We start from the raw sequence: 9,264 nt of genomic DNA on the forward strand, positions 1-9,264 counted from the left end.
GTGTGGGTAGATTAAGCGAGAGCGCTCTCTGCTGGTTGAAAAAGCTTACAGCACCTGGTATTCCCAGGCGGTCTCCCATCCAAGTACTAACCAGGCCCGACCCTGCTTAGCTTCCGAGATCAGACGAGATCGGGCGCATCCAGGCTGGTATGGCCGTAAGCAGAAGCTGCAGCTTGAAATACCTCTTATATGTAGTTGAAGATAAGTCATAGAATATAAGTCATTGATTTGTTGGTTTTATTTGTTGGAGTTAAAGTGCCTTAACCATGTGCAAAACACTTTTGGACGTGAGCTGTCGCTCTTACCACGTTGAAATATGTGTGGGTAGATTAAGCGAGAGCGCTCTCTGCTGGTTGAAAAAGATTACAGCACCTGGTATTCCCAGGCGGTCTCCCATCCAAGTACAAACCAGGCCCGACCCTGCTTAGCTTCCGAGATCAGACGAGATCGGGCGCATCCAGGCTGGTATGGCCGTAAGCTGAAGCTGCAGCTTGAAATACCTCTTATATGGAGTTGAAGATAAGTCATAGAATATAAGTCATTGATTTGTTGGTGATAATAATTTAGAAGCGCTTATTTGTCGGAGTTAAAGTGCCTTAACCATGTGAAAAACACTTTTGGACGTGAGCTGTCACTGTTACCACGTTGAAATATGTGTGGGTAGATTAAGCGAGAGCGCTCTCTGCTGGTTGAAAATGCTTACAGCACCTGGTATTCCCAGGCGGTCTCCCATCCAAGTACTAACCAGGACCGACCCTGCTTAGCTTCCGAGATCAGACGAGATCAGGCGCATCCAGGCTGGTATGGCCGTAAGCAGAAGCTGCAGCTTGAAATACCTCTTATATGTAGTTGAAGATAAGTCATAGAATATAAGTAATTGATTTGTTGGTTTTATTTGTTGGAGTTAAAGTGCCTTAACCATGTGCAAAACACTTTTGGACGTGAGCTGTCGCTCTTACCACGTTGAAATATGTGTGGGTAGATTAAGCGAGAGCGCTCTCTGCTGGTTGAAAAAGCTTAAAGCACCTGGTATTCCCAGGCGGTCTCCCATCCAAGTACTAACCAGGCCTGACCCTGCTTAGCTTCCGAGATCAGACGAGATCGGGCGCATCCAGGCTGGTATGGCCATAAGCAGAAGCTGCAGCTTGAAATACCTCTTATATGGAGTTGAAGATAAGTCATAGAATATAAGTAATTGATTTGTTGGTTTTATTTGTTGGAGTTAAAGTGCCTTAACCATGTGCAAAACACTTTAGGACGTGAGCTGTCGCTGTTACCACGTTGAAATATGTGTGGGTAGATTAAGCGAGAGCGCTCTCTGCTGGTTGAAAAAGCTTACAGCACCTGGTATTCCCAGGCGGTCTCCCATCCAAGTACTAACCAGGCCCGACCCTGCTTAGCTTCCGAAATCAGACTAGATCTGGCGCATCCAGGCTGGTATGGTCGTTAGCAGAAGCTGCAGCTTGAAATACCTCTTATATGGAGTTGAAGATAAGTCATATAATATAAGTCATTGATTTGTTGGTGATAATAATTTAGAAGCGCTTATTTGTTGGAGTTAAAGTGCCTTAACCATGTGCAAAACACTTTAGGACGTGAGCTTTCGCTGTTACCACGTTGAAATATATGGGGGTAGATTAAGCGAGAGCGTTCTCTGCAGGTTGAAAAAGCTTACAGCACCTGGTATTCCCAGGCGGTCTCCCATCCAAGTACTAACCAGGCCCGACCCTGCTTAGCTTCCGAGATCAGACGAGATCGGGCGCATCCAGGCTGGTATGGCCGTAAGCAGAAGCTGCAGCTTGAAATACCTCTTGTATGGAGTTGAAGATAAGTCATAGAATATAAGTCATAGATTTGTTGGTTTTATTTGTTGGAGTTAAAGTGCCTTAACCATGTGCAAAACACTTTAGGACGTGAGCTGTCGCTGTTACCACGTTGAAATATGTTTGGGTAGATTAAGCGAGAGCGCTCTCTGCAGGTTGAAAAAGCTTACAGCACCTGGTATTCCCAGGCTGTCTCCCATCCAAGTACTAACCAGGCCCGACCCTGCTTAGCTTCCGAGATCAGACGAGATCAGGCCTATCCAGGCTGGTATGGCCGTTAGCAGAAGCTGCAGCTTGAAATACCTCTTATATGGAGTTGAAGATAAGTCATATAATATAAGTCATTGATTTGTTGGTGATAATAATTTAGAAGCGCTTATTTGTTGGAGTTAAAGTGCCTTAACCATGTAAAAAACACTTTAGGACGTGAGCTTTCGCTGTTACCACGTTGAAATATATGTGGTTAGATTAAGCGAGAGCGTTCTCTGCAGGTTGAAAAAGCTTACAGCACCTGGTATTCCCAGGCGGTCTCCCATCCAAGTACTAACCAGGCCCCACCCTGCTTAGCTTCCGAGATCAGACGAGATCGGGCGCATCCAGGCTGGTATGGCAGTAAGCAGAAGCTGCAGCTTGAAATACCTCTTGTATGGAGTTGAAGATAAGTCATAGAATATAAGTCATAGATTTGTTGTTTTTTTTTTTTGTAGTTAAAGTGCCTTAACCATGTGCAAAAGACTTTAGGACGTGAGCTGTCGCTGTTACCACGTTGAAATATGTGTGGGTAGATTAAGCGAGAGCGCTCTCTGCTGGTTGAAAAAGCTTACAGCACCCTGTATTCCCAGGCGGTCTCCCATCCAAGTACTAACCAGGCCCGACCCTGCTTAGCTTCCGAGATCAGATGAGATTGGACGCATCCAGGCTGGTATGGCCGTAAGCTGAAGCTGCAGCTTGAAATACCTCTTGTATGGAGTTGAAGATAAGTCATAGAATATAAGTCATAGATTTGTTTTTTTTATTTGTTGGAGTTAAAGTGCCTTAACCATGTGCAAAACACTTTAGGACGTGAGCTGTCGCTGTTACCACGTTGAAATATGTGTGGGTAGATTAAGCGAGAGCGTTCTCTGCTGGTTGAAAAAGCTTACAGCACCTGGTATTCCCAGGCGGTCTCCCATCCAAGTACTAACCAGGCCCGACCCTGCTTAGCTTCCGAGATCAGACGAGATCGGGCGCATCCAGGCTGGTATGGCCGTAAGCAGAAGCTGCTGCTTGAAATACCTCTTATATGGAGTTGAAGATAAGTCATAGAATATAAGTCATTGATTTGTTGGTTTTATTTGTTGGAGTTAAAGTGCCTTAACCATGTGCCAAACACTTTAGGACGTGAGCTGTCGCTGTTACCACGTTGAAATATGTGTGGGTAGATTAAGCGAGAGCGTTCTCTGCTGGTTGAAAAAGCTTACAGCACCTGGTATTCCCAGGCGGTCTCCCATCCAAGTACTAACCAGGCCCGACCCTGCTTAGCTTCCGAGATCAGACGAGATCGGGCGCATCCAGGCTGGTATGGCCGTAAGCTGAAGCTGCAGCTTGAAATACTTCTTATATGGAGTTGAAGATAAGTATATAATACAAGTCATTGATTTGTTGGTGATAATAATTTAGAAGCGCTTATTTGTTGGAGTTAAAGTGCCTTAACCATGTGCAAAACACTTTAGGACGTGAGCTGTCGCTGTTACCACGTTGAAATATGTGTGGGTAGATTAAGCGAGAGCGCTCTCTGCTGGTTGAAAAAGATTACAGCACCTGGTATTCCCAGGCGGTCTCCCATCCAAGTACTAACCAGGCCCGACCCTGCTTAGCTTCCGAGATCAGACGAGATCGGGCGCATCCAGGCTGGTATGGCCGTAAGCAGAAGCTGCAGCTTGAAATACCTCTTATAGGGAGTTGAAGATAAGTCATAGAATATAAGTCATTGATTTGTTGGTTTTATTTGTTGGAGTTAAAGTGCCTTAACCATGTGCAAAACACTTTAGGACGTGAGCTGTCGCTGTTACCACGTTGAAATATGTGTGTGTAGATTAAGCGAGAGCGCTCTCTGCTGGTTGAAAAAGCTTACAGCACCTGGTATTCCCAGGCGGTTTCCCATCCAAGTACTAACCAGGCCCGACCCTGCTTAGCTTCCGAGATCAGTCGAGATCGGGCTCATCCAGGCTGGTATGGCCGTAAGCAGAAGCTGCAGCTTGAAATACCTCTTATATGGAGTTGAAGATAAGTCATAGAATATAAGTCATTGATCTGTTGGTTTTATTTGTTGGAGTTAAGGTGCCTTAACCATGTGCAAAACACTTTAGGACGTGAGCTGTCGCAGTTACCACGTTGAAATATGTGTGGGTAGATTAAGCGAGAGCGTTCTCTGCTGGTTGAAAAAGCATACAGCACCTGGTATTCCCAGGCGGTCTCCCATCCAAGTACGCACCTGGTATTCCCAGGCGGTCTCCCATCCAAGTACTAACCAGGCCCGACCCTGCTTAGCTTCCGAGATCAGACGAGATTGGGCGCATCCAGGCTGGTATGGCCGTAAGCAGAAGCTGCAGCTTGAAATACCTCTTATATGGAGTTGAAGATAAGTCATATAATATAAGTCATTGATTTGTTGGTGATAATAATTTAGAAGCGCTTATTTGTTGGAGTTAAAGTGCCTTAACCATGTGCAAAACACTTTAGGACGTGAGCTTTCGCTGTTACCACGTTGAAATATATGTGGTTAGATTAAGCGAGAGCGTTCTCTGCAGGTTGAAAAAGCTTACAGCACCTGGTATTCCCAGGCGGTCTCCCATCCAAGTACTAACCAGGCCCCACCCTGCTTAGCTTCCGAGATCAGACGAGATCGGGCGCATCCTGGCTGGTATGGCAGTAAGCAGAAGCTGCAGCTTGAAATACCTCTTGTATGGAGTTGAAGATAAGTCATAGAATATAAGTCATAGATTTGTTGGTTTTTTTTTTTGCAGTTAAAGTGCCTTAACCATGTGCAAAAGACTTTAGGACGTGAGCTGTCGCTGTTACCACGTTGAAATATGTGTGGGTAGATTAAGCGAGAGCGCTCTCTGCTGGTTGAAAAAGCTTACAGCACCCTGTATTCCCAGGCGGTCTCCCATCCAAGTACTAACCAGGCCCGACCCTGCTTAGCTTCCGAGATCAGATGAGATTGGACGCATCCAGGCTGGTGTGGCCGTAAGCTGAAGCTGCAGCTTGAAATACCTCTTGTATGGAGTTGAAGATAAGTCATAGAATATAAGTCATAGATTTGTTGGTTTTATTTGTTGGAGTTAAAGTGCCTTAACCATGTGCAAAACACTTTAGGACGTGAGCTGTCGCTGTTACCACGTTGAAATATGTGTGGGTAGATTAAGCGAGAGCGCTCTCTGCTGGTTGAAAATGCTTACAGCACCTGGTATTCCCAGGCGGTCTCCCATCCAAGTACTAACCAGGCCCGACCCAGCTTAGCTTCCGAGATCAGACGAGATCGGGCGCATCCAGGCTGGTATGGCCGTAAGCAGAAGCTGCTGCTTGAAATACCTCTTATATGGAGTTGAAGATAAGTCATAGAATATAAGTCATTGATTTGTTGGTTTTATTTGTTGGAGTTAAAGTGCCTTAACCATGTGCAAAACACTTTAGGACGTGAGCTATCGCTGTTACCACGTTGAAATATGTGTGGGTAGATTAAGCGTGAGCGCTCTCTGCTGGTTGAAAAAGCTTACAGCATCTGGTATTGCCAGGCGGTCTCCCATCCAAGTACTAACAAGGCCCGACCCTGCTTAGCTTCCGAGATCAGACGAGATCGGGCGCATCCAGGCTGGTATGGCCGTAAGCAGAAGCTGCAGCTTGAAATACCTCTTATATGGAGTTGAATATAAGTCATAGAATATAAGTCATTGATTTGTTGGTTTTATTTGTTGGAGTTAAAGTGCCTTAACCATGTGCAAAACACTTTAGGACGTGAGCTGTCGCTGTTACCACGTTGAAATATGTGTGGCTAGATTAAGCGAGACCGTTCTCTGCTGGTTGAAAAAGCCTACAGCACCTGGTATTCCCAGGCGGTCTCCCATCCAAGTACTAACCAGGCCCGACCCTGCTTAGCTTCCGAGATCAGACGAGATCGGGCGCATCTTTTTTTTTTTTTTTTTTGTCTTTTATTGTGAAAATATATTTTACATTTAAAAAATATACTTTTGTTTACATTTTGCTTTGAAAAGAAATATTTTCATCATACCGTATAACAACAATTGGGTCTCTTTTTCCCATCAAAGAAAGAAAAAACAAAATATTACATTCGAGCTCCCAAAATAAAACCTCCATGATTACACAGTCATGTTTAAAAAACAAAACATCACCCATTTAGCAAAATTAACACACAGAAAATTCCTATCAACTGCACACAGTTCTCACTCTACGAGCTCCTAACCACCATGTACTCCTAGCTATTTACAATCCCACTTAATCACATACATGACACCGCCAACAACCGCACAACCCCTTCACCATTTCCATATAATACTTTTATCCCTGTCCAGGGACAGAAGATTACCATTTTCCACAAAAGACCGTTCAAATTTCTCGTCTCCATGAATTAAACGAAATGTAATTTGATTTTTCACTATATTTTGAAATATGGGCCAAATTTCAACAACTCTTTGTTCGAAGTGTGCTATGTTCCTGCGTGTCTTTATAGCCCATCGGGCATGGCTTAATAGGAATTTACATAAGGCTACATTCTTCACCTTACTGTGGTCCCATTCCCCAAACAAAAGAAAAAACTCCCACGAATCCCTCCCGTCCCACACCATTCCCAATTTCTCGACCAAACATTTTTTCAACGCGCCTAGAAAACCGGTCAACTCAGGACACACGTCATACATGTGTAGCAGAGTCTCCGGGAATAAACCGCAGATATCACAATCCCTACTAACCTCCCTGTCGAATTGGTGCAAAATCACATTTGTAAATATTTTATTGTGTCTTATTTTGAAGTCGTTATCCTCAGCCTCAATACTGTTTCCCTTCAATTTCCACCTTTCCCAAATTCTCCTCCCCTCTTTCTGTGGAAAGATCTTGCCCCAGTAAGACAGGGACGCCGGTTTTTGTGTGACATTTATCACGATGAGGTCGTATATTTGTTTGCTGGATATCATGCTGAACTCTTTCTTTTGCCCACCCTGTCTAACTTTTAATTCAGGAAGTTTGCTTGTCCTGTCTTTGACTATCTTTGTTTCTATTAAATTCTTCCACGTTTGTGGTATACTTTCCTTGATAGTTCTATAGTAATTGGAAATTGTCGCATACTTTATGTTATCATCTACTTCCACTACGCCATCAAAAACCGCTTGTGTTGGTATGAAATCGGGCATCAATTCGTACATTATGTCCTTCAATTGTATAAATCCGGCTTTCAACATTTTATTATTACACAATATTTTATTGTCCTTATGTATATATTTATTTAGAAATATCGGTAATTCCTTCACTATGCTTATAGATTTAGCTTCATACTCTATGTGGTCCAGGAAAGCAGCTTGCGCTGCGAGGACCTCTCTATAAAACAGGGGAATTCCAGCGGTCATTCGCCACTGCAGTTTCATTAATAGAGTAAAATCCCCTATCTTGAAAACCCTATTTAAAAAGAACCCCATAAGGCACTTCCAGCCATAAGCTGTGTCATCATATAAGTATTTTTTTATCAATTTAATCCTAAACGCTCGTTTCTTACTTTCTATGTCTATTAATTTTAACCCTCCTTCTTCGTATTTACCTATTAGCGTTTTTCTTGCAATTTTCCCTACCTTCGCCCCCCACAGAAAAAATGTCATAATTTCGTTTAGTCTATTTAATACCCACAAGGGTAAATCTATCACCATTAAAGCGTAATATATTTTCGACAATATCAAGCTATTTAATACCACCACCCTCCCGTTAAGCTTTAGATTTCTCATCTTCCAGTAGCATAATACTGCTTCTATTTTTTTAATTATACCCGACCACGTCAGATCTCTTGCCATATCACTATCCACACCTATGTATGTACCTAATATCTTAATATGTTTAGACTGTATTTGCACTGGTAATTGGCCTTGTGGCGGCTCCTCTAGATTAATGAACATCATTTCCGATTTTGCAAAATTTATTTTTGACCCTGAGGCTCTGCCATACCGTTCCACTAATTCTATCGCCCTATGTACACTGTTTATATCTTTTATTAGTAGAGTTGTATCATCCGCAAATTGTTGAATTACACAGACCTCACCTCCAGGTAATTCAATACCTTTTATATGGGCATCATCTTTAATAAAAACACTCAGTGCTTCGACAACTATTGTGTATAAGATTGAGGATAACGGACATCCCTGTCTAACCGACCTCTGTAACTGAAAAGGGTCGGTAACTACCCCATTACACTTGACGCTGCCAGTGGCGTTTGCATACATCAATCTCACCCAGCTCAAAAACCGTTTCCCAAATCCCACCCTCTCCAGAACTCTAAACATAAATCTGTGTTCCACTCTGTCAAATGCTTTGTTAAAGTCGAGTGAGACTAAAATACCTTCCCTATTTGTGATCTTCAAGAACTCCACTATGTCTCTTACTGTGTTTAATATATCTGCCACTTCTCTCCCCGGCACACTATACGCTTGAGTAGGCGCCACAATTGTGTGAACAACCTGTTTCGCTCTATTTGACAGAATTTTCATCAATATTTTGTAGTCAGTATTTAATAATGTTATTGATCTATAATTAGCTAGATCTTCTTTATTTCCCTTTTTATATACCATCGTAATAATGCCCCTAGCCATCGATGTTGGCACGGATTGTGTGTTTTCCATTGTTTTAAATAGATTTAACAATATCGGTTTTAATACGTCGCTAAAAGTTTTATAAAAATTGGCCGTTAGTCCATCGCTCCCTGGACTTTTATTTAAGACTAACTGTTTTATTACTAGTTCTATATCTTCCCCTTTTATTTCTTGGTCACACAATAAAATATCCTCCTCTGGTAATTTCTTCTCAAATTTTGCAAGGATTTCCTCTGTTAAATCATCATCCGACCCCTCTGATTTAAATAAGTTGCCATAAAAATTCTGGACTGCCTCGAGAATCTCCACTAAGTCTGATGTGATGACTCCGTTTTCATTTCTTACTTCCACGATATAGCATTTATCCTGCTTTCTTTTCTCTAGGTTTAGAAAAAACCGGGTACTCCTCTCTCCTTCTATCGCAAATCGTGCCTTACTCCTCAATATGGCGCCCTCGCATTCCAATCTTTCCAATTCTTTCAGTTCTGTGTGTAAATTTACCAACTTGACCTCGTCAATCCGTTTCCGTCCCTCAACCCTTTCAATTTCTGCTTTTAAGACATTCCTTTTCCCATTTTGTCGAGCCCGCAACCTTT

General features: G+C 42.8%; 13 non-coding genes and 5 pseudogenes across 13 annotated transcripts; all 18 read right to left on the reverse strand.

Moving 5' to 3' along the window:
* Nucleotides 1-42: 42 nt before the first annotated feature.
* LOC133427469 (5S ribosomal RNA) lies at nt 43-161 on the reverse strand. The gene has a single exon (XR_009772681.1). It is a non-coding gene; the product is annotated as a 5S ribosomal RNA (ribosomal RNA).
* A 199-nt stretch (nt 162-360) lies between these two features.
* LOC133427636 (5S ribosomal RNA) lies at nt 361-479 on the reverse strand. The gene has a single exon (XR_009772840.1). It is a non-coding gene; the product is annotated as a 5S ribosomal RNA (ribosomal RNA).
* A 217-nt stretch (nt 480-696) lies between these two features.
* Nucleotides 697-815, reverse strand: LOC133427742 (5S ribosomal RNA). Its single transcript, XR_009772938.1, has one exon. It is a non-coding gene; the product is annotated as a 5S ribosomal RNA (ribosomal RNA).
* Nucleotides 816-1,014: 199 nt separating this feature from the next.
* On the reverse strand, nt 1,015-1,133 carry LOC133427798 (5S ribosomal RNA). The gene has a single exon (XR_009772993.1). It is a non-coding gene; the product is annotated as a 5S ribosomal RNA (ribosomal RNA).
* A 199-nt stretch (nt 1,134-1,332) lies between these two features.
* On the reverse strand, nt 1,333-1,451 carry LOC133427896 (5S ribosomal RNA; annotated as a pseudogene).
* A 217-nt stretch (nt 1,452-1,668) lies between these two features.
* LOC133427470 (5S ribosomal RNA) lies at nt 1,669-1,787 on the reverse strand. The gene has a single exon (XR_009772682.1). It is a non-coding gene; the product is annotated as a 5S ribosomal RNA (ribosomal RNA).
* Nucleotides 1,788-1,986: 199 nt separating this feature from the next.
* Nucleotides 1,987-2,105, reverse strand: LOC133427890 (5S ribosomal RNA; annotated as a pseudogene).
* A 217-nt stretch (nt 2,106-2,322) lies between these two features.
* On the reverse strand, nt 2,323-2,441 carry LOC133427601 (5S ribosomal RNA). Its single transcript, XR_009772806.1, has one exon. It is a non-coding gene; the product is annotated as a 5S ribosomal RNA (ribosomal RNA).
* Nucleotides 2,442-2,640: 199 nt separating this feature from the next.
* LOC133427865 (5S ribosomal RNA) lies at nt 2,641-2,759 on the reverse strand. Its single transcript, XR_009773059.1, has one exon. It is a non-coding gene; the product is annotated as a 5S ribosomal RNA (ribosomal RNA).
* Nucleotides 2,760-2,958: 199 nt separating this feature from the next.
* Nucleotides 2,959-3,077, reverse strand: LOC133427471 (5S ribosomal RNA). The gene has a single exon (XR_009772683.1). It is a non-coding gene; the product is annotated as a 5S ribosomal RNA (ribosomal RNA).
* A 199-nt stretch (nt 3,078-3,276) lies between these two features.
* LOC133427472 (5S ribosomal RNA) lies at nt 3,277-3,395 on the reverse strand. The gene has a single exon (XR_009772684.1). It is a non-coding gene; the product is annotated as a 5S ribosomal RNA (ribosomal RNA).
* Nucleotides 3,396-3,611: 216 nt separating this feature from the next.
* LOC133427537 (5S ribosomal RNA) lies at nt 3,612-3,730 on the reverse strand. Its single transcript, XR_009772745.1, has one exon. It is a non-coding gene; the product is annotated as a 5S ribosomal RNA (ribosomal RNA).
* Nucleotides 3,731-3,929: 199 nt separating this feature from the next.
* Nucleotides 3,930-4,048, reverse strand: LOC133427814 (5S ribosomal RNA). The gene has a single exon (XR_009773008.1). It is a non-coding gene; the product is annotated as a 5S ribosomal RNA (ribosomal RNA).
* A 237-nt stretch (nt 4,049-4,285) lies between these two features.
* On the reverse strand, nt 4,286-4,403 carry LOC133427899 (5S ribosomal RNA; annotated as a pseudogene).
* A 217-nt stretch (nt 4,404-4,620) lies between these two features.
* On the reverse strand, nt 4,621-4,739 carry LOC133427772 (5S ribosomal RNA). Its single transcript, XR_009772967.1, has one exon. It is a non-coding gene; the product is annotated as a 5S ribosomal RNA (ribosomal RNA).
* Nucleotides 4,740-4,938: 199 nt separating this feature from the next.
* LOC133427880 (5S ribosomal RNA) lies at nt 4,939-5,057 on the reverse strand (annotated as a pseudogene).
* A 199-nt stretch (nt 5,058-5,256) lies between these two features.
* LOC133427577 (5S ribosomal RNA) lies at nt 5,257-5,375 on the reverse strand. Its single transcript, XR_009772783.1, has one exon. It is a non-coding gene; the product is annotated as a 5S ribosomal RNA (ribosomal RNA).
* Nucleotides 5,376-5,574: 199 nt separating this feature from the next.
* On the reverse strand, nt 5,575-5,693 carry LOC133427884 (5S ribosomal RNA; annotated as a pseudogene).
* Nucleotides 5,694-9,264: the final 3,571 nt, after the last annotated feature.

This window comes from Cololabis saira, unplaced genomic scaffold, assembly GCF_033807715.1.
Source record: "Cololabis saira isolate AMF1-May2022 unplaced genomic scaffold, fColSai1.1 scf028, whole genome shotgun sequence".
NCBI lineage: Eukaryota > Metazoa > Chordata > Actinopteri > Beloniformes > Belonidae > Cololabis > Cololabis saira.